The 22680-nt window shown below is 43.8% G+C and overlaps 1 non-coding gene across 1 annotated transcript; it reads right to left on the bottom strand.

The window, feature by feature from the left end:
- Positions 1-9822: 9822 nt before the first annotated feature.
- Positions 9823-10030, bottom strand: LOC111723336. Its single transcript, XR_002771901.1, has one exon. It is a non-coding gene; the product is annotated as a small nucleolar RNA U3 (small nucleolar RNA).
- Between the last annotated feature and the right edge of the window lie 12650 nt (positions 10031-22680).

Below are 22680 nucleotides of genomic sequence, written 5' to 3'. Positions count from 1 at the left end.
TCCTTCTTTCCTACTTTGTATCCAACCCATGAGCAAATCCTGTTGGCTCCACCTCCAAAAGATGTCCAGAATTTGACCTCTACTAGCCACCTCCACTTTATAGGTTAATGGAAAAGAAGAATAATAAGTAAAATAATTTAAGGAGGTTTATTTTGAGCCAAATTTAGGGACCATGACCCAGAGCCACACCCAAGAAGCCTTGAGCAAGTGGCTTGTGGTGGTGGGGTTACAGTTCGGTTTTATACATTTTATGGACATAGGAATTACAGGTCAGGAAATAAATCAATATATGGAAAACATACATCAGTTTGGCTTCAGAAAAGTGGAACAACTGGAAGTGGGGTGCTTACCAGTGACAGGTGGGTTTAAAGATTCTTTAGGTGACAATTGGCTGAAAGAGTTAGGCTTTGTCTAAAAAAACAGGAATCAGTGAAAAGGAATGCTTAAGATAACTGGTCTGTTAATTAGAGACAAAGTACGAGATTCAAGTGGTTTGTTATGTATATTGAGGACCTGCAGGTAGGTCTTACATAGCCTCAGGCCTGTTAGTGAGTCCCAGAGAGTGTCTCTAAGATGGGAAGAGGGCATGAGGAGGTGTGTGTCTCATCTCCTTTCTCATGGTTAGCCACCCAGTTTTAGGGATCTTCTGGGTCAAGAGGGGGTCCAGTGAGTCAGCTTCTTAGGCGGAGGCTTAAGATTTTATTTTAGTTCATAGTTACCATCCTGGAACTCTCATCTTTCCTTTGGGTTACAGCAAAGCCTCTGTACTGGCCTTTCTGTGTCTTACTAGCCACCTTATTCTCAACACAACAATCTGAGTAATACTTTCAAATTTGAAGTTATCTATGTCACTTCTCCATTCAAAACCCATTGGAGGGTCCCTATTTCACTCAGAGTAAAAGCCTATGACTTCATGATAGCTAGGAGGTCTCACATCATCTGGACCTTTTTACTTCTCTGACCTCATTGCCTACTGCTTCCCTCTTGGCACATTCCTCTTCAGTGATACTGCTCCAGCCTGAATGTGTCCCCCCAAATTCATTTGTTAGAAACTTAACCCCCAGTGCAATCTTAACGGATTAACGCTGCTACAAAGGGGGCTGTGGGAGTGGCTCCCTCCTTCTGCTCCTTTGCTATGTACTGACACGGTGATCGTCCCCTTCCCTTCCACCTTCTGCTGTGTGAGGATGTAGCCAGAAGGTCCTCATTAGGTGCTGGCACCTTGGTCTTCAACTTTTCTGGACCTGTGAGAAATACATTTGAGAAATACCTGTGAGATTACCTGATTTGTGATTTTTTGGGGTGTGTTGTTGTGCTTATAGTAAAATGCAAAAAGAGAGAAACAATTTTAAGGCAAAATTTATTATCAAAAGGGAAGCAAAATGTAAAGATTTGGAAAATCCTCAGCTGGTTAGGAAAAGAATAGAAAAGTGAGTTTAGGACAGAAAACCAGGGGTGTGGCAAAGTCTTTTGATAAAGTGATCAGTATAGACAGAAGGAAACCAAATGCTACTTATCAAGACAACGGAGGAACAACCGGAAGCATTTCTGAGATCTCATTCATCACAGGCCTGGAGTGGCAGGGCCTTGAGGGCAGAACAGTTGCGAGGGAAAGGCCCAGGGCATCCATAAGACCAGTGGCTTGTTGACTAGAGACACTCAAGCTTCAGCTCCCTGCCTTCCAACACACCTTTTCTCTCGAGGGTCAGCCTGCTGTTCTGGAGGCTGGAAGCTGCCAGCCTCCTGGACATCCATGTGGTGTTAACTCTGCAGGTGTGCAGAGCAGCTACCTTCACTGAGATTACAAAGGATGCCTGGCATTGTTGGGGTCAGGGTCCCTATTCTTGGAATCCTGTTGACCTGGTTCCATTACTCACTCGGCTAAGCTGGAAAGTTCATCCAAGGGAATGGAAAGCAACAGTGAATGGAAACTGAAAATAAAATGGGATCGTCACAGGAGCGTGGACAGGAAGCAAAAGTAACCTGCACAAGTTTCAGGGTAACAAAGAGAGAGTTTACTTAGCAAGAACAAAGAGAAAGTTTAGAGTACCTCCAAAGAGAGTTGTAAGTGGGTCCCTCTCATGAAGGAGAAAAGGTGAGAGAGACTGAGATGCAAAGGCCTGCAGGGGTACAAATCCTCCATTTGAAATTGGCTGCAAGTCTTTCATTGGTCTCTCTGCACCGCCAGATAATATTGCCCTTTGCTACTGGTCACTGATGGTCTCTTTCTATTGGACATTGGTTACCTAGGCTACTTTATACTCACATTGTTATGGGCCCTCCAGACTTCGTCTTTTAGCAGGCTAGGTTTTTTTCCCATCATCCTTGAAGCCCCTTTCTTAGTGTCCTGCTAACACACAGCCTGGGTCCCAGGCAGAGACCCGCCAGAGGTGGAGTCACAACTTGGGTAATGCCTAGCTGGGCTGTGGGACTGGAGCTTGCCCTGAGATCCTACCAGTGTACAACTCCAGCCTGAGGGGGCTGAATGGGACTTCAGTGTGTGAGAGTTGAAGCTGGGCAAGAGGTCCCAAGTAAGTCCGAGACCCAACAGGGCAAACAGCATCAACACTGAAGGCTTGAGAATGATCTTCTTTGACTCCATGTCTTATTTTCCAGACACATGGAGGCAGGGACCTGGGACCCAGGGCCTCAGGCAGCTCAGCTCTCATGCTTTTGCTGGGCACTGTCCATAATTCAGGTCTCATGCACCAAAGTCTCATGCTGTGGCGTTCCCAGGCTGGCCTTGCACACTGATGGCTCTGTAGGTCTGACTGAGGAGTTATTTCTTTCCCCAAATCTAGCATGGAAATTAAATAGGAGTTAAATTTTATTTCCTAACCTTATTTTACTTTCAACAAGAAGAAAACTTTTCCTCATGCCCTATTGTAATCTCTCCTTCCTACCCTTCTCTTTCTCCCCCACCCCCCACCTTTGGCCCCAGGAATCACTGGTCTGTTCTTTGTCAGTAGATTGGTTTGCAAATTCTAGACTTTTACATAAATGGTATCATACAAAATGTACTTTTTTTTGACTGACTACTATCATTCAAGGTAATTGTTTTTGTATTATCATGTGTATCAACAATTTATCCTTTTTATTACTAAGTATTCCATTGCATGGTTATTTCATATTTTGGTTATTCCTTGACCTATTGGCAAACATCTGAGTCATTTCAGATTTTGGCTACTTACAAGTAAAAGAATGATGAACACTTGTGTACAAGTCTTGGTACATATGGACATAGGCTTTCATTTCTCTTGGGTGCATAACTTGGAATGGGGTGGCTGGATCATATGTTAGGTGTATATATAACTTAAAAAAAAAATGCCAAACTGTTTTCCAAAGTGATTGCACCATTTACAAACACTGAGATAGTCTATAAGTTCTCCAGTTACTTCACATATTTAGGCTTTCTTGGTTTGGTCAGTCTTTTAATTTTTAGCTATTCAAGTGTAGTAGTATTTCATTATCATTGTATTTGCATTTCTCTAATGTCTAGACTAATAATATTGAATATTTGTTCATTTGCTTATTTCTTATTTGTTTATCTTCTTTGGTGAAGTTTCTGTTAAAATATATTGCCCCTTGTATTTTCATAGTTTCTTTTCCCCTCCCTCCCTCCCTCCCTCCCTTCCTTCCTTCCTACCTGTTTGCCCATGCTGATTTTGAGGTCCCAGGCTCAAAAGATCTTTCCACCTCAGCTTCCCGAGTAGCCGAGATTATAGGCAAGAGAACTGGACTTTCTTTTATTATGGAGTTTTGAGAGTTTTTATATATTCCAGATACAACACTTTATTAGAGATGTGATTTCCAAATGTTTTCTCTCAACATCTTCTTTGATCTGTCGATTATTTGAAAGTGTATTGTTTAGTTTTCAAATATTTGGGGTTTTTTTCAACTATCTTTCTGGTATTGATTTATAGGTGTAATTTAATTCCTTTGTGTCAGAAAACATACTTTGTATGACTTGAATCCCTTTAAATTTACTGAAGCTTGTTTAATGGCCCAGAATACAGCAGATCTTGATACCTTGGCACTCGAAAGTGTTTTCTGCTGTTTTGGGTGATGCATGCTCTAAATGTCAATGAGGACAAATTGGCTGACAGCTGTATTCATTTCCTAGGGCTACTGTAACAAATTGCCATGAACTGGGTGGCTTAAACAACAGAGATTTCTTCTCTCACAGATCTGGCGGCTAGAGTTTCAAAATTGACATCATGGCAGGGCCGTGCTCTTTCTGAAGGCTCCAGGGGAGGATCTTTGCTTTTTTCTCAGCTTCTGGTGGTTGCTGGCAAATCCGTAGCCTGAAGACTCTCACTCGGTCTCTGCCTCCATCATCACACAGCATTCTTCCTGCCTGCGTCCACAGTTCCCGCTTCTCGTAAGGACACCAGTGAGTATATCAGGACTCCTCTTAATCCAGGATGATCTCGTGCCAACTTGGTTACATCCCAGAAAAATCTATTTCCAAATAAGGTGAGATACCAGGAATTCAAATTTGAGTGTATCTTTTTGACAAAATTCAACCTACACCCACAGTGTTTCTCAAGCCTTGTATATATCTCGTCACTGAATTTTCTGTGTACTTGTTTTGTTGTGGAGAGAGGGATTTTGAAAACTGACTGCGATTCTCGGATCTGTTTATTTTCCCTCACAGTTCTATCTGTTTCTTCCATGAATTGTGCTCAATCATCAGGTGTATAAACTTGAATGATTATGTCTTTTGAGGAACTGACCCATTTGTCATTATGCAATGACCTTTTCTGTCTCTGGTAATATTCTTTTCTCTGGATTATACTTTGTTTGATGTTAATACAGCCATTGTAGCATTTTTGATTAGTGTTCATGTTTTTTTTATACTTTCTCCTATCCTTTTATATTTATGTCTTTATAAATATGAAGACATCATATATAAACTCATAAAGGTGAGTTTCTAGTAGCTAGTGGATAATTGGATTTTGCCTTTTTTTTTTTTTTTTGAGATGGAGTCTCACTCTGTTGCCTTGGCTAGAGTGCACTGGCACCTTTATAGCCCCCAGCAACCTCAAACTCCTGGGTTTAAGCAAGCCTCCTGCCTCAGACTCCAGAGTAGGTGGGCCTACAGGTGCCTGTCACAATGCCCAGCTAATTCTAATTTTTCTATTTTTAGTAGAGATGGGGGTCTCACTCCCACTCAGGTTGGTCTCTGATTCCTGAGCTCAAGCCACCCTCCCCCCATGGCCTCTAAGAGGGTCAAGAGTACAGGTGTGAGCCATCACACCCAGTGGGTACGGTGTTTTTGAAGAATTACTTGTTAAAGGACAAAAAGATATTATGAATTTTGATCAATTTAATCAATTTAGCAAATATTTTTGAGTTCCTGCTAATGGCTAAACACTGTTACATCTTGGATAAATAGCGATGAACCAAATAGCAAGATTCCCATGGGGCTAGTGTGGGAGAGTTAAGAAAATAGACTCACCTGGGAATACATCTTTGTAAAGAGTGGCCAGTTCTTCAAAGGAAAAGAGAAGGATGCTGCAGGAGAGAATAGGGTGGGAGACTGGCTTGGTATTTGATGGTTAGGGGAGGCCTCTCCCAGGAAGGGACATGAGAGATGAGGACTCTGCTACATAGGGATATACTGATGTGGGAAAGGATAGGCATGTTTGGTGAACAGAAGGTTCAGGGCTGGTAGAATGCCTGAGTGAGTGGACTTTTTTTTTTAATGGCTTATGGCTTGCTATAAATCAGGGGTGTCCAACCTGCAGACTTTTGTCCGAATGCTGATTTTGAGAGGACTTTTTTTGCATATCTATGGTGTCAGATATCATGAAACGTATGCATAGACCTTTTGTTTTTTGCAAATCAGCTCTCAACTCTTACTCTTTCAATGTACAGCAGAGAACAAGCAAGGTTGGACACCCCTGCATAAATCAAGGCAGGTGGTTGGGGGGGGAATTGGAGGAGAGGAGGCGAACCTTAGGTAATGTGAATCTAGAGGAAGGAGCACGGATTTGTACATGTATTAATACTCCAGCTCTCTTTCAAATATCATTCCCTGGCCTCATGTAAATTTTGCTTAGACTATTATCTGTTATTCAATCAAGGAAATAGTCAAATACTTTCTCCAGGTAAGTAGTCGAAGATTATGTGCAAGTGAAAATGCTTTCCCTGGTTAACCTTGCCCAGATATCTGATTGTAGGGGAACATTCTGTGTTGCACAGTCATTTGCGTGCTTGTTACTCTGGCCTGGTTGTTTAATATTCACAACGACTAGGGAGACCGTTTGTGCGCTTGAAAAAGCGGGGAGGGAAGCACGATTACAATTTTACAATTAACTCTTGTATTTTGTGGAGCATTGTCTGTTAAAATGGTGTACGTATTTCAAAACACATGTCAGAGATTTTTATTTATGAAGGCCTCTCTGGTTTTCCAGATTATTTCGAATCTTACTGTATGATTCATGAAAAAGTTGCACCATCTTTCATGCAGAGTTACAACATTTTGTCTTGCTACGTTTATCTTAACTGTCATCAAATTCCTCTGACCAAAGGATATTTTTTCTTATTTTCCAAGCCTTCCACCTTTCTTAGCCTTGGCATCTTATATCTTGAAGATAGGTTTCTCATTGTTTCTAGTGAGTTTGTGAGTTCTATTTGGTAGAGGTCAATTTCAGGAACACTTTAGTAGGGCTTTGGCTTATAGTAGAAATAGCATTGACATTGGCATTGGAGTTAGACTCAGTGTGAATCCCAGCCCTGCTATTAATAGTATATTTACTTAGCTATGTCATCCTTGGTTAGTGACATCAATTTTAAGCCTCAGTTTTCTCATCTTTGAGATGGAGACAATAATCTCTTCCCCACAGTGTTGCAGGATTACGTGAGGTGATACGTGTAAAGCCCAGCATGGGGCCTCTACCCAGTAGGTGCTCAGCTATATGGGTGGCTGTTGGCATGTCAGGTAGCATTTCATAGCATCGCATTTCAAGTAGCAGAAATAGATTGGCACTAGTTTATATTTGTCCCCTTGTGTCTAAGGACATCGATGTATTTCTCCCTTGGGATAGAGGAAAAGTTACTGGAACAAGACTGGCTGTGGCCAGGAGAGAGCAGCAGAGTGTCATGACCTTGACCGGAAGGCTCTACAGCTGGGGAGGCTGCTAAGGGAAGGCAGGCCAATGTTTGTGCAAAAGCTCTCAACCTTCTGGGAAGAAAGTATGCTTGGAAGCTAAATTAAAAAGCCTAATCCAGGGCTATAGAGAGGAAGCCAGGTGATTCCTAGAGAAAACATTGGTGAGGAAGCTTCCATGTGCCAGGCACTATTCTAAGCACTGGGTTTACCAAAGTTGGTCACAGTGACCTGGGGTTTATAATCTAGAGGGGAGCCCCATTATTATAACGTAGTGGTGCAAAGCGGAGAAAGTGTTTAGGGATCTGAGAGAGGACATGTTTCTGGGAGAGGAAAGTCTGCCCAGAGGCAGCATGAGTGTCCCTCTAGACACTGATGTACAGGCGGCATAGGCACCTCTGAGGGAGCTGGCGGGCCACTCATCAGTTCAGTTCTGGTTACTGTCCTCCTAGTTACCTTTTCTTTAAAAGGCACTCTTAGGAGACCCAACTCTGTGATTGTGGGGGGAAGATGCAGCCCAGAGAGTAATGGCATTTACCAGAAACTAGAGGCATTTGACATCTTTTTCTGCAGCCAGCATTTGTCAGGTTGGTTTTCTAGTAAGAATTCACTTGACAATAAGCAGTAACACTAACTCGTGCTTACATTATGATTTCAGAATAACTACATTCCAAAATGTTCTCAAGTATCATAATTCTGGGAAAGTGAGGATTTATAGAGGAAATACTTTATCTACTTCTTACAGCAGTCTATTCCTGTAGGCCCTACAGTTCCCCATCCCTATACTATTTAAGTCAGTAAAAATGTGGAAATTATTTGTGAAGTGAGGTAGAAGGTACTCAAAGTGGAATGATTAAAGTCTGCAAATGTAATTTTAAAACTATCGGGATTTAAAAACCGCCACTGGAGTGTATCTCTCCTGTTTGATTGTTGCATAGACAACTCTGTTATCTGGTTTAAGTGTAATTTTAAACCACTAAGTTTCAGGCTGATGTGTCAGCAGCAATAGATAACTGAAACAACAGACCAAATAGCACCTCATTCACATTCAGGGTGGGTAGCTGGGGTCCTGTTCAAGGGTTTTATTTCAGTTAGGTCCAGTGTATACCATGGAATACTATGCAGCATTAAAAAAATGGAGACTTTACCTCTTTTATGTTTACATGGATGAAGCTGGAAAATATTCTTCTTAGTAAAGTATCTTAGGAATGGAAAAAAAAATCCAATGTACTCAGTACTATTATGAAACCAATCTATAATCACTCACCCTTTCATATGAAAGATGAATCACAACTATAGCCTAGGATGAAGGAGGGAAGGGGAGGGAGAGGGAAGGAAGGAGGGTAGGTTGGTGGAGGGTTAGTTGGGGGACCACACCTATGGAGCATATTGCAAGTACAAGTCGGGTCTATAGGGTGTAGAACACAAATGTCTTAACACTGTAATTGGGCAAATGAGGTAAAGGCTATGTTAATTAGTAGGATGTAAGCACTCCAATTTGTACAAATAATCAACACATCGAGTCCCATAATGGCATAAATGTATTCATGATCTATGTACAAATGACTTAATAAAAAAAACGAAGTAAAATTATAGCTAAAAAAAAATGGTGAAAGTGAAGTTATCTGCAGAGGAGGACCCCAGGGCTCTTTGCTGTGATTGTTTTATTAGGCCTTGCGAAAGACTCCATACCACATCTTTATTTATCACCGCACTTGAACTTTCTCTGGATTTGTTGGTCATGGGAGTTGAGTGCATCCAAGCTTGGCCCTCCTGCAGAGAATTTTCTAGCTCTGGCCTCACTCAAAACCAGCAGCCTTAGGGCTATTCGGTAAAGGGGTCAGAACAGCACGTCCAAATCTGGGATCATTGGCCTCCAATGCCCCCAAACAATGCTGAGTTGCCTTCCAGAACTTATAACTTACACCCCCACTGACATTTTATGAGAACCCCCGGCCCTTCACGTCCCTGCCTATGCTTGTTATTGTTACATCTTTTAGCGTTTGCCAATCTGTTGGGTGTAAAATAAAATCTCATTGGGGTGTTCATGCGTTTTGCTGATTACTAATGAGGTTGAGCATTTTTCTTTTTTTTACATACTTATTGGCAGTTTTTTGCTTCCTCTGGTTTGAAACATCTGTTTATGAATTTTACCCTTCTTTTTATTGGATTGTTATTTTTCTTATAGCTATCTGGATGTCATTTATATATTTTGGGTAGAATCTTCATTTACTTTCTTTTGGCTGGAAAAAGTAGAATGGTGAGCTTACAGGAAGAAGATTCTCTTATCAAGGAATCTTCTGGGTGTCTTCCTAGCTATTGCTGCGTCTCCAGGTACTCCCTGCCTCATTGAGGACAGTGTGACTCCTTCCCAGGACTTTGTCTTCTCACCTTGTGTCCCAGGTATTGCTTGAGGAGTGGGGTTCGGGGGTGGGTGAGGGTGAGAGTGCAGGGCAGGAAACATAGCTTGATTTCTGGAATTTTCCTATTTTTTTTGTCCAGTCTCTGTTTCAAACATCACCTTGAAATCATGTCCCTTCCCTTGAGTGAGTGCTCCTGGTTCTTGACATTTGTTCAGGGTTCATTTTGTTAGGTTTGGAGCGGACAGGCATCTGTGTTCTGGTTTTATTCTGCTGTTTTACCCTGGAAGTCTCTGGGACAACTTTTTAAGGAGGCCTTGGATTTATTATTATTTTTTCTTTCTTTCTTCTTCTTTTTTTCTCTCCCTCTTACTCCCCCAAAGAGAGAGAAGAACGATCAGTGGCAAATGGCAATTGCACTAAAGCATCACCAAGAGCCAGCTTCATGCTCAGGAGAGAACACGGCGCCTCCTCCTTGAGGTTTCCAGTGCTTTATGCATGCAGAGAGACTTCTCTAGTAACGAACTATAGAAATGACCCCTGAAAGTATAGTTTTATATTTTTTATTTCTTTTTAAAATTTCAGATTGATATAAGGGTATGAATGTTTAGGTTACATGGTTTTCATTTTTGAGGTAACATTCAAGTCGTAGTTGAGCCCTTTGCCCGGGGGTGGTACTGAACACCCTCACTCACATTGTACATGTTAGGTGAGATCCTGCCAATTGCCATCCCTCCTCCTGTCGGCCCCTCACTAGACTATACTTGTGTTTTGCGTGTGTGTGGGTGTGTAGTTGTTTATATATTGGTTTCATATTAGTACCGAGTACATTGGATGCTTTCCCCCCACCCCCCATTCTTGTGATACTTTACTAAGTAGAATGTGTTCCAGCTCTGGATGTTAATTTTAAATTGACTTCCACAGGGTAACTATGGTGGGGAAAAGATTCCTTTTACCCTTGGTTCTGTGTTTCTAGAGCGTGGCCCTGCCTGCTGACGTAAAACTCCACCAGAAGCCGTTAGGGGGGAAATGGGGGTCACATACCAAAGCTGACCATATCAGAATGGAACCTCTCCCTCCTCCCAGAACAAAAATTTCTGTCTTGAGCGCTTATACTATCCGAGATAGAAATCTTAATCCAATCACATAGAAATAAACTCAGGTGCTTCTGACATTTTTCTTGCACATTTCATGTTTAAACTCAGTTAACTTTAGAATTTTTTTAACACTTTTCCCCAATTGTCTTGTTTCTGGGGTTGCTGCCACACTTGGCTTGGGGACGGATACAAATGTCATCAAATAGGTGGGAGATTTCTGCGTCCAGGTCTCTGTGGCTGGATGCCGTGAGAGTGCTCGTCTTGCTGAGCCTTGCACGTCCCCGTCCAAGCTGGCATCCAGAGTCCCATCCTTCCTCAGCCTCCTGGTTTCATCTCTGCATTCTCATTCCTGGCTGTGTTTGTTAGCATTCTGTGGCTGCCTAACAGATGACCTCAAACCCAGTAGCTTAAAGAAACCCCACCCTTATATCACCAGATAATTCTACAGGTCAGAAGTCCAGGCACCGGTGAGCTGAGTCACTGCTCTGTCTTACAAGGCTGCAATCAAGGCACCGGCTGTGTCCTCCCCTGGAGGCTCTGTGGAAGCATTTGCCTTCCCGCTCATCTGGGCTGTTGGCAGAGTTTATTTCCTATTTGACTGAGATTCTCTCTTTCTTGTTAGCTGTTGGTCAGGACCCACTCACGCTCCTAGGACTGCCCTTGGGGCCTCCCCCAGTGGTCTTGTCACAACACAACTATAGGCTTATTCAAGGCCAGCTGAAGACTCTTTCTCATTTCTGGTTTCAGGGCTCCCCTGATTAGGTCAGATTCCCCCCCAAAGATAATCTCCTTTTTGATTAACTCAAGTCAGCTGATAGGGGACCTCAATCATATCTTCAGATCCCTTTCGTCTTTGCCTTGTAAGATGACCCAGTCACTGTTGTAAAATCTTACCGTGTTCACAAGACCTGACCACTTGAGTGCTGACCCCAGCAACTGGGATCTTGAGAGCATCTCAGCACTCTGCCAACCCCACTGTGGGCCTCAGAGCTCTACTTCTCTGTCCTCCTCTGCTGATTTCTGTGCCGCCCTCGGGGTCTGGGGCACGTAATTCAGACACTCCACTGTGCCATTCAAGGATGGAGAGATGGAGAGGAGACTCCAGTCCTGTCTGCCTTTCCCCTCTGTAGTCAAGGACATGTGGGCCTGAGGGCCTTCTCACAGAAGCCTGTCTCAGGTCCTCCGGCTGACAGGGACAGCCATCTCCCTTCCATCCTACGCATCCCTGGGAGGGGTGGGTAGAGAACAGGACTCATCTTTTGTTTTTCTCCGAACTCTGTTATCACCTCTAATCCATAAAGGGCTTTATTTTGGCTCTTCCTACTGCCGATGGAGGAGAGACAGAAGGATCAGCTAGTTAAATAGTCTTCCAAATTTACTGCTTATTCTAGGTCCTTGGCTCTGGAAGCTTAAAAGCTAAAAATTAACTTCTTCTTCGTCTTTTTTTTTTTTTTCTATTTGCATTTCAACTATGGTCTAGCTTTTTCTGAGGGCAGCCGAGGTAGGAGGTCAGGGTAGGAGCTACAGGGCTTGCAAGGCTGTCCCATATCGCCCCCTCCCCTGGAATTTATGGGTTAATTCTTCATAAACAACCTGCCATAATCATTTCCAAAACAACCCAGGCTTTCAGAATCGTGCTGGGAACTGGATTAATTCCATGTTAATTTTTGTGCCACATCTACTGTACTCTTTATCTATGAATATTTTTTCCCTTGCTCAGAGTAGGCGGAAACCCCAAAGAAGGACAAATTGAAACACTTTTAGAAACGAACAGAATGCTAATTAAGTTTTCCTTTGCTGAGGGGAGAGCAAAGCTTGGCAGTGTTTCAGAGATGATAGAGGACTTGTACTAATTAGGAGTATTACTCAGGTGAAGTAATTGGAAGTCAATACAAACCCTGAAGCTTAGTAAATATAGGTAGAGCTGGGTTGGAATCAAAGTGGGCAAAGGGGAGATTCCAAAAAGCAGCTGGTAGTTCTCACTGGCATAGTTATGGGAGGGTAAATTTTGTACTGAGCTACTGACCAGCCCTTCCCTCCCTCCCTGACCCTCCATACCCAGGCTCAGTTGTCACATAAACAATCTGCTAATCTGTGGCTTTGATGTGACTCCTGGAAAAGTCTCCAGGAACAGCTAACCTCTGTTGGCCGGCTTCCTGAGGACAGGTAGGGCTGTTCTCAGCCTGTTAATGTCCTGGGCAGAGTAACCCGTGCTGAGGTCCGAGAGTAAGCAATAGATTTGGAAGACTATTGCTCTTCTTCCCTTCCCGTTTTCTGCCTTCCTGATTACCTTCATGCTCTTTCATCCCATTTTCAAAAGTAGGAGTTTATCCCAGGCAGAGTCTATCTCATCTCCACATAGCTCATTGTAGACTATTCGTTTCTCTGGATTTTTTCCCCTCTTCTGAATTTTTCTTTGCTTTACTTGGGTAGTATTACTTTTCTGCTGAGGAGCAAATTTTTCTCTTTGTAGCCCCAGCGTTTCACATGCATACCTGGAAGGTAATAGCTGCTTAGTATTTGTTGGTAATATGAACTCATTAGTGAATTAAATATCTACTTCCTCATCTGTTTCTCTCCCCACTAGACATACCCACTTTGAAGGTAAGGACCTGTCTTACTCATTTTTGGATCCCTTATATCTGACATACTGCCTGGCACATAACAGGTTCTCAGACACAGTTTACTGACTGAATGAATTCCTAATCAGGAATTCCCCATGTACCTCAGCACACTGTATAGGAATAATTAGCTCTGACGTCACAATTTCAGAATATACCACTGGCAGAAGCAGATAAGGAAAGGTTACCGAGTTGGTCTTCGAAGTTTCTGGGAAATAGGACAGAAGAGGTGTGCATTGAGGAATATGCTTTATGAGATCGCAGGTGAGTGTTCTTTTTCTGCACAATCTTTACCAAGTCAAGTACTTTTCTGATCCAAGGCAGAGAACAAATATAGCCTTTTTGGTTCCCCTTAAGATGAAATGCAAACTTTAAATGCTTCCTTGAAAATCAGAATGAAATCCTTTCAACCAGATGGCTGCAGGGGTTGAAATCTGAGCTGGCATCTGAGTCAGATAGTTGGAATGATGTTCTTGAACAGTACCACTTGTGCCACTGCTAACTTGGTAACGACCTCAGAGCATATCCCATTGATTCCCAGCCTGGACCTTAACTTACCTCAGCCCAAAATGATGAAGAACAGAGCCTGTTTCTTTCCCAGAGGTGTCCTCAGGTTTGAAAATAAGATGAGATGATTACCCTTTTTCCTATCTATGGCTCCTTCAAAGTTGCAATGGGAAGACCAGAGGTTTTAGAATCAGACATAAATTACAAGTTTATCCCAGGCAAAAGTTTAACCCATGTCTTTGTTACTATAAGGAATGAAGCCTTAGTATATTTTAAGTATCTCTTTATTGGCAAATGTGGAAAATAACTACATCATTGGAATAGTTTGCAATCTAAGCTAAGAGGACTTACTGGAAGGGCATGATACCTCTGCCTGTAATCCCCGCACTTTGGGAGGCTGAGGTGGGAAAATTGCTCGAGGCCAGGAGTTGGAGACCCCATCTCTAGAAAAATACTGGATGTGGTGGCACACGCCCATAGTCCTAGCCTCTAGGGAAGCTAAGGCAGGAGGATCACTTGAGCCCACGGGTTTGGGGCTGCAGTGAGCTATGATCATGCCACAAGCAAACACTTCAATATTAAAGTTTAATATTGATTTTTAAAATCTTACCTTTAAAGACCCTGGTTAATGACCAGTATTAACATTAGTAAGTATAAGAAAAATTAGTAATATGAAATTAAGATTTTGTGACATGTAACATTAACATTTTAGGACAAAACTCCATCACCTACAAATTTCTTTCTTTCTTTTTTTTTGAGACAGAGACTCAAAGCTGTCACCCTGGGTAGAGTGCTGTGACATGACAGCTCACAGCAACCTCAAACTCTTGGACTTAAGTGATTCTCTTGCCTCAGCCTCCCAAGTAGCTGGGAGTACAGGCGTCTGCCACAGCTCCTGGCTATTTCTTTTTGTTGTTGCAGTTGTCATTGTTGTTTTAGCTGGCTCTGGCTGGGTTTGAACCCGCCAGCCTCAGTGTATGTGGCTGGCACTTTACCCACTGAGCTATGGCACCGCCTATTAGAATGATTCTTATCAAAAAGTCTAAAAATGATAGATACTGAGGCATATGCAGAGAGGAGAGAAGATGGGGGAGGGATGGAGGGAGGGAGAGAGAAAGAGATGCTTTTACACTGTTAGTGTGACTGCAAATTAGTATAACCCCTGTGGAAAATGGGATGGAAATTTCTCAAAGAATTGAAAAGTAGACCTATCATTCAATTCTGCAATCTCACTACTGGATATCTACCCCAAAGAGGTTATTTTATCAAAAAGACATCAGCACTCAAATGTTTGTTGCAGCACAATTCATAATGGCAAAGATGGACAATCACCTAAGTGCCCATCAATTCATAGATGGATTAACAAAATGTGAAATACGTATAACACAGAGTCACTCAGGCTTAAATAAAGATGTATTAATGCCTTTTACAACACCATGGAAGGAACTGGAGACCATTATCCTAAGTGAAGTATCTCAGGAATAGGAAGAGAAGTACCGTATGTACCGTCTAGTAACTTGGAATTGACCGATAGGCACACAGGGGCACAGACAGAAGTGGAAGTCATTGGAGATCAAGTAGAGGAGGTGGGAGGGGTAGGAAGGGAGGGGCAAGAACCCAACTGACAGGTACAATGAACACTGTTTGGGTGATGGCAACATTTATAGCCTGGACTCAAGCCATGTATCAAAACCATTTATAACCCTTTAATATTTTCAAATAAAATAGTCCATCTGGTCCATAGCCTGCAATCATACAAACTTATAGTTCTAGGAGGTTGGGAATTTCCCCCTGAGGTTAATTGTTTGAAAAGGTTGGGATAAAAAGAGGAACCCATGAGAAATGGCATTTACTGTGCTCATTGTCTGGTTTTTCATTTGCTCATCTCTCATCGCTTGTAGACTGTACACTTCTTGAGGCCTGTGGCTGTGTGTGATGATTGGTTTTAGTTATAAAGTGAAATAAAGTTGTCCATAACTTAGACAAATTAAGACAGTGATGATGACACGGGGTTTGTTTGACCACGGCATGAGATTTTCACAAGAGAAATGAACACCAAAGGGGACTTCAGTCATCCAGCCATTCACTCATCTTGCATGTACTTATTTACCACCAGCCAAATGCTGGGAGACAGTGGCGAGAAAATTGATATAGTCCTTGTCCTTAGGCACTGATAGCCTTAAAGACAGACAAAGCAGTAATAACTGTAAAGTAAGAAAAATGCTTGTTGGGAAAGCACGGATTGCAGGGAGGAACGACGGCACATTTAACCTGGCTAGAGTTGCGTGGAGCTTTCCATGCAGGTACCTCATCTGAGGCTCACTAAGGCCTGTTCCATGAGCAGTGTAGGGATTATTCTTCTCATTTACAGATGAGGCATTAGGCTGAGAAAGATTAGCAAGACTCACCTTCCCACAGCCCCAGTCCCGGGCCAGTGACTCCTCACCCAATGCTCTTGCCACCACTCTACCCAGCAGCTGGGGGGCCGGGGAGTGTGGCCGAGCTGCATCTGTTTTCAGCCTTATGATGCCTCCTCTACCTAAGCTTACAACTCCCATCAGCACCAATTAATTAATTCTTGGCATCCATCAGAACTGTGTGGAAGCCACGCAGTGCTCTGGCTAGTGCGGCCCTTAGCCCTGGGCTGGCTTCTCCAGTGCTCATGCCGGGAGCAGCCCTTGCAATTAGGAAAGGGGCCAGGGGGCTCTTTCAAGCCAACACAGAAATTACAGAAGCACAGCCATAATGTGTTATTAGCATGAGCCGCCATGCTGCAGTCCACTCAGTGGTCCGTTTTCCTCGCCTGTGAAGTAGAAGTGAGACTCTCCAAAGAGCAAACAACATTACAATGTCCAGAGTTAGTTACGTTCAGCACCGCAGAGCTGAGCAGAGGAATGAACACTGCCGTTGGGCAGAACATTTTCCCTTCCTGTTCTGTACACCCAACGGTGTGCTATTCTTTGATTATTTCAGAAAACCTTTTTTTCTTTCTTTTAGTTTTTTAAACCTGTTAGAGATTTCTGAGTTATCTTAGAGTCTTTCAGGGAATAGAAAGTTCTGGCAAAATGGAGGAGTTGGTGAAAATTATTTCCTTGATTCGTAGTGCAATAGAAAGACTGTGGGACTTTGGACCAAGCAGTAAGGCCAGGGGCGGCTGAGATTCTCTCAGCACTTTCATTTTCTGGCTGTATTAACTTGGGAAATATAAGGACTTCCTTGAGCCTCAGTTTCTTCAAAGGATGGTTGTGAGGATTAGAGGAGAGATAGGTAATACACTCAGGAGAGAGCCGGACACATAATTGATCTTCAATACATGGGAAATGCTATTATCGTGGTTAAAAATCTCTTCTTCCTGGGGAGTCTATACAAACTCTAGTATCTCTTCTAATCCTGACCTTTCTGCTAACACCAATGTCTCTGGACCTTCACCTTTATCACAAATTTCTTGTTTTGTGCCTCCCTAAATTATAGCCTTTATGATTACTTAATTTATGATGACTCAGTCACATTAAGTTATAGTAGGTCCTCCGCTATCTAAGTTATGCTTCCTTTGGCAGGACATTTGGAGAATTAGCCCAGCCAGTAAAGGTATTTGGGGTCTAAGACTGTGGTGGTGGTGTTGGGGCAAGGGGTGAGATACAGAATAGATCTCTGGTCTCCACTCCTGGGCCGTGGACTGGTACCAGTCTGTGGCCTGTTAGGAGGTGAGTGGGGGGCAAGCAGGCAAAGCTTTGTCTGCATTTATACCGTTCCCATCGCTGGCATCACTGCCTGGGCTCCACCTCCCATCATATCAGTGGCAGCAATAGAATCTCTTAGGAGCACAAACCCTACTGTAAACTCACATGCAAGGGATCTAGCTCAGGCTCCACCCCATTCTGCATTATGGTGAGTTGTATAATTATTTTATTATATATTGCAATGTAATAATAGTAGAGATAAAGTACAAATACATATAATGCACTTGAAACATCCTGAAACCACCTCCTACCCCCCATCTCTGGTCTATGGACAAATTGTCTTCCATGAAACCAATTCCTAGTGCTCAAAAGGCTGGGGACCACTGGTGGAGTTATTTCTAAGACTAAGTGCACATATGGCTCTTAAGATGGTGCTTTGTGAAGTCCCTGGACCACCTGTTTCAAAATTATCTGGGGGAGCTTCTAATAAATGCAGATAACTAGAATATCTGGGGCTAGATCTGGAGGATATCCTTTGTAAATATGATCCCCAGGGGGTCTCATGCACGCTAAAGTTAAAGAACACTGAATAATTCGTATTAGATTCCAGGCTTCGGTGCCAGGTCAGAGAGTCTTGAAAGGAGCGATCTAGGAAGAAGCTGGCTTTTTCTCGCTCCATAGGGTAGTTTGCAGGAAGGCGGGTTATGCTAAAGAGAAATTTGAGGACAGGTCCTTTTTCCTGGCGGTGGTATTGCAAGACCTCAGTCTGAGAAGAAAGCTGGGTTTCTGGAATAGGCATCAAAATAGAAAGATTGCCAAGGACAAGAAATGGAGCAGAGACTAGGGACCGGGCAGGATGTGGCAGAGGATTGGCGACAGGCTTGCTGGTTCACCTCTGTCCCTCCCACACTCACCTGGGCTCCCTGAGGGCAGGGCTCAAAAGCTCTTGCTTTTAGTGTGAATAAATGCATTAGAAAGTTCTTTGAATTATCATTAAAAAGTTAATAAGTTTACTCTTTTTCCATTCTTTTGTTTTTTTTCCTATCTTTTCTCTTCTTGATAAGCTCAACAACCACACTCTCTCTGCCAATAGCCTGTGTTTAGAATAACAGAAATGAGGACTCATAGGGTCTGATTTTGTCCTGATTATGCAGGAATGACAGGCTCGGTCTGATTTTGTCCTGATTGTACAGGAATGACAACCTAGAAGGGTGTTAGATCAGAAATACACCATCTGGGTGACGTTCTTTTCAACAGCACTAATAGGAGTGTATCCTGGGGAGAAGACTTCACTTTTCTGTGACTTAACTGCTATAACATAAGGAAGTTGTTTTTCCCTACCTTTTCTCTACTTCACAAACTATTCAGGCCACTGAGTGTGGGACTTTTTTTTTTGCTGGGGGCTTCTGGGGAGCAAGCTCTTTTTTCTCTTGTGGGAGCTGACTGAAGATCATAAAGGACGCTGAGGACAGCAGCTTGTCCTTCAGACCAGGGAGCCCAAAGAATCCCTGGGGCCTCCATGAAGCTCTGGAATAAAACATGCCTGGAACGTTCTCAGGCCCTGAATAGCTTGTGAACCAATGAAGTTAGGCTTAAGTGCATTCAAATTGTTTTTTCTGTTGCCATCAACAGAAAAGTTCCTAACTTTTTTTTGAGGTTCACCAATATATTTCTGACTATCAATCTTTCTCTGCTCTGCAACCAAAATCTTATTTATTTTTACATTTTAATTACAGCCAGCTTCTAAATCATCAAGTATAAAATGTTGGGAACAAAAATCGTAAAAAGAGCCAACGTCTGGCACACAGAAGTTGCTTTATAAACATTTGCTGAATGAATGAAAGAAAGTCAAAATAAATTTAAAAGGGGAAAGATGATATTTTCTTGGTTTGGGAGGAGGGAAAGTAATGACACAGGATGCCTTGGGGGCACAGGTTAAAGCTGAGAATCATGGAATGATGCTGAAGCCTAAACTGCTGAGCTGCTCCAGGCAAGAACTGTCCTTTCCCCTCCGCTTGGAGATATTGCCCGAGGTCTCTTTTCTGCAATTTAGAACTTAGGGAGAAGGAAGGATTCAGAGTCACAAAGTTTTGCATCAATTCAAGCAATTGATTAATATAACAGATGTTTTGTGAGGACCTACCAAGTTCCCTGACCTGATGAAGTTTACTATTTAGCAGAGGAGACTGAGAAAGAAAAGAATAATAAGGACAACACTGCTGGGTACTGCCAGAGAGGAGACAAAGGGGGTTGTGAGAATAGCAGGAGGGGGCCTAACTTAGAGGGGCCACTGGGCAGCCTCTATGAGTCAGTGATGGTACCGGAGTGCTGTTATCTCAGATGGAGATTGAGAGAAGGGGGTGTGTTCCTTGTGAAGACTGTGGCTTCAGGAGCAACTTTGAGAACTGAGAGAAGTTCAGGGTGGATGGGGAGACACAGCCAGGCAGGGGACCAGGTTCTGCAGGTCTTTGTGGGCCACGTGAGGGAGTCTGGGCTTTAGTAAAGCACAGTGGGAGGCCACTGCGGGGTTTTAGGTGGGGGAGTGACGTGATCAGATAGATCAGGGCCCTCTTGGACCATCTGGCTGAGGGTTGTGAGGCATTGCCCCTCCACGTTCCCCCATGGGTCTGCACGATTCTCCCCAGCGGTTCCTCTTTGCTGCTGAAACACCCTTACTTATACTAGAGAAAGGTGCTAAATGGACCCTGCGTGTTCCCAGAGCTGCTTCCAGCACTGCTTCTGGAGCAATTTTTTCCCCCTATAATTATAGCTTGAATTTTTTGCAGCTCTGACCTCCTGTAAATTGGCACAAATTTCCAGCTCTTAAATCTTTCAAGATGGGACCCAGCAGGGCAGGTGTGGGCTCCATGAGCCTTGTCTGTGCCTGGCTACCCCTTGGCAAGCAGCTCCCAGGGTGGCTCACACCACTGTCCTTCTTTTGGGGTCTTCCTTTATGCAACCAGAGCACAGTCTCTCCCCATAACCATCCCAGCAATGAAGAGCGGCCCACCCAGACCTGCGGGTACATCTCTGTCCTCACTCCTTGCAAAGGTTCTCCATACTGGACAGCAAAGAGCCCCAGCAGGTGTCCACTGAGTCCCCTGTCCCCTCATGCACCTGTGGCTTGCAACCCAGAGCAAGCACATTGCTGCACTTTCTTCCACTCTAAAAGGTCGAGCCTTCTTCCTTGGTCTCACTGTAAACTCCTGGATGGGTAGGGGCCTCTTCTAGCTATTTCTCTCACAGAGCTCTGGGCACAGTGAGTGTTACAGAGCATCAGCAGAAGGGTTGAAAGAGGGGACAGATTTAAAAATTCTGAGTCCAGGCTGAAGGGTTGTCAGGAGCATAGGGCTTTGCTGAGAAGAGGCTGGCAGTCGGGGGGAAAGACAGGAATATTGTGTCTGACAGTTTGAAGAACTCCAGATCATTGAGGACACTCCCTGCTCTGAAATCTACTTTGGACTCAACTTTTTTTTTTGTAGACAGACTCTCACTCTGTTGCCTTGGGTAGAATGCCATGGCATCATAGGTCACAGAAACCTCAAACTCCTGGGCTCAAGCGATCCTCCTGCCTCAGCCTCCTGAGCAGCTGGGATTACAGGTGCTCGGCACAATGCCTGGCTAGTTTTTCTGTTTTTAGTGGAGGTGGGGTCTCGCTCCTGCTCAGGCTGGATGGGCTCAACCTGTTGACTGATAAGAAGGCACTCTTAAAGAACATCCCCACCCATGCCAGACCCATAGGAGTTAGTGGAGACATGTTTGCTTTAAAGAAGAATGAAAGGAGCCTGCCATGATGGGCTGAGAACATCACCCCTGAGGACTGCATACTTAAACAACTCATTCTAATGACGAAAGCCAGAGACTTACATTCATAAGCTGAACTGCTCAGTGCAGGCTAATAAAATAAAGCTTTTTATATCACAGCCAGGGAAATGATGTTTCTTTGAAAAAAATTGAAAAACACAGAATAATGTCTGGTTGAATAAACGAAAAAGTCCAGACCTCTGTCATTCTCCTCCTCCTCAGCTTAGGCAGCGTTGGATTTGAAAAGACGCCCGGCACGCCTCCGACTGGCCTGTTTTGGTATGACACTGTTAGTTCATACCAACCGCCTATCCTGTGCTTCTGCTCTTGAAAAACTTTTGTTCTATGGGGGGGAAACCAAATAAGATGTTTACTCACTTTCTCCTGTTCTCAGAGCTTTTCAGTACTGAGTCTCTCCCTTGCTACTCAAGAAGATAGGATAAAAATAGGAGTTGATCCATGACGTTTAGGAAAGTGGGATGTTTTCTTAAAGCCAAGCCAGCAGCCACCGTTCTGAAGGGTCACTGTTCAGAACATAACAGTTGCTGCAGCGTGTGGGTCCTCTCTGTCCCTGAAGTCCTCACCCCCTTCCCGCAGCTCCTCGCTGGTTCTCCTGCCCACATGGAGGATCCTCCCCTGCCAGCCCTCTGTGGCCTGAACCTCTCCTTTTGCACAAGACTCTACTGGGAAGGCAGCTGTAGAGTGTCTATTTGAAAGACAAGAAAGGGGATGTAGAAAAGAGCTTTAGACTGCATCAGCATAATGGTGTGGGAAATTTGTTTGTGCAGTTCTTACTATAGAAAACAGATTTGGGTACAAAAATCAGGAGGATTTAAGAAAGTTCTGCCCCCCCCCCCGTCATCAACATTGGTTTTTTCAAAACATGTCAGAGAACAAAAACAAATCTATAGCAAGATAAATAATTGTGTGCTGGATTCATCAGCAGAAGAAACCGTGGAATCTACACAACCTTATTTACTGTTTCAGGGGCACACGTGGTTGGTTTTCTCCCCACCTAGGCCTTCAACTGGCCTTGCTAGTTTCCACTGAGAGGGCGTCTGACTGTCTCCACCACAGCTCCTGGTCTAAGCAAAAGGCCATGTGTTGACCACTAAGTGTTCCTGCTGTCCTTGGGAGAGGACATTCAGGCGGGTGGAGGGTCACAGGGAAGGTTCTCACGAACACTTTGCTGTAGGCACTCCAGTGGGAGGGCAGTGTTTCTCCTGGAGGGAGGATTGTAGGCACTCCAGTGGGAGGGTAGTGTTCCTCCTGGAGGGAGGATTGTAGGCACTCTAGTGGGAGGGCGGTGTTACTCCTGGAGGGAGGATTGTAGGCACTCCAGTGGGAGGCGGTGTTCCTCCTGGAGGGAGGATTGTAGGCACTCCAGTGGGAGGCAGTGTTCCTCCTGGAGGGAGGATTGTAGGGACTCCAGTGGGAGGCAGTGTGACTCCTGGACGGAGGATTGTAGGCACTCCAGTGGGAGGGCAGTGTTTCTCC

Source organism: Otolemur garnettii, unplaced genomic scaffold (genome assembly GCF_000181295.1).
Source record: "Otolemur garnettii isolate 467f Iridium unplaced genomic scaffold, OtoGar3 scaffold00010, whole genome shotgun sequence".
In the NCBI taxonomy this organism is placed as follows: Eukaryota; Metazoa; Chordata; class Mammalia; order Primates; family Galagidae; genus Otolemur; species Otolemur garnettii.
The sequence above is the reverse complement of the archived record's forward strand: the minus strand, read 5'-3'. Positions and strand labels throughout refer to the sequence as shown.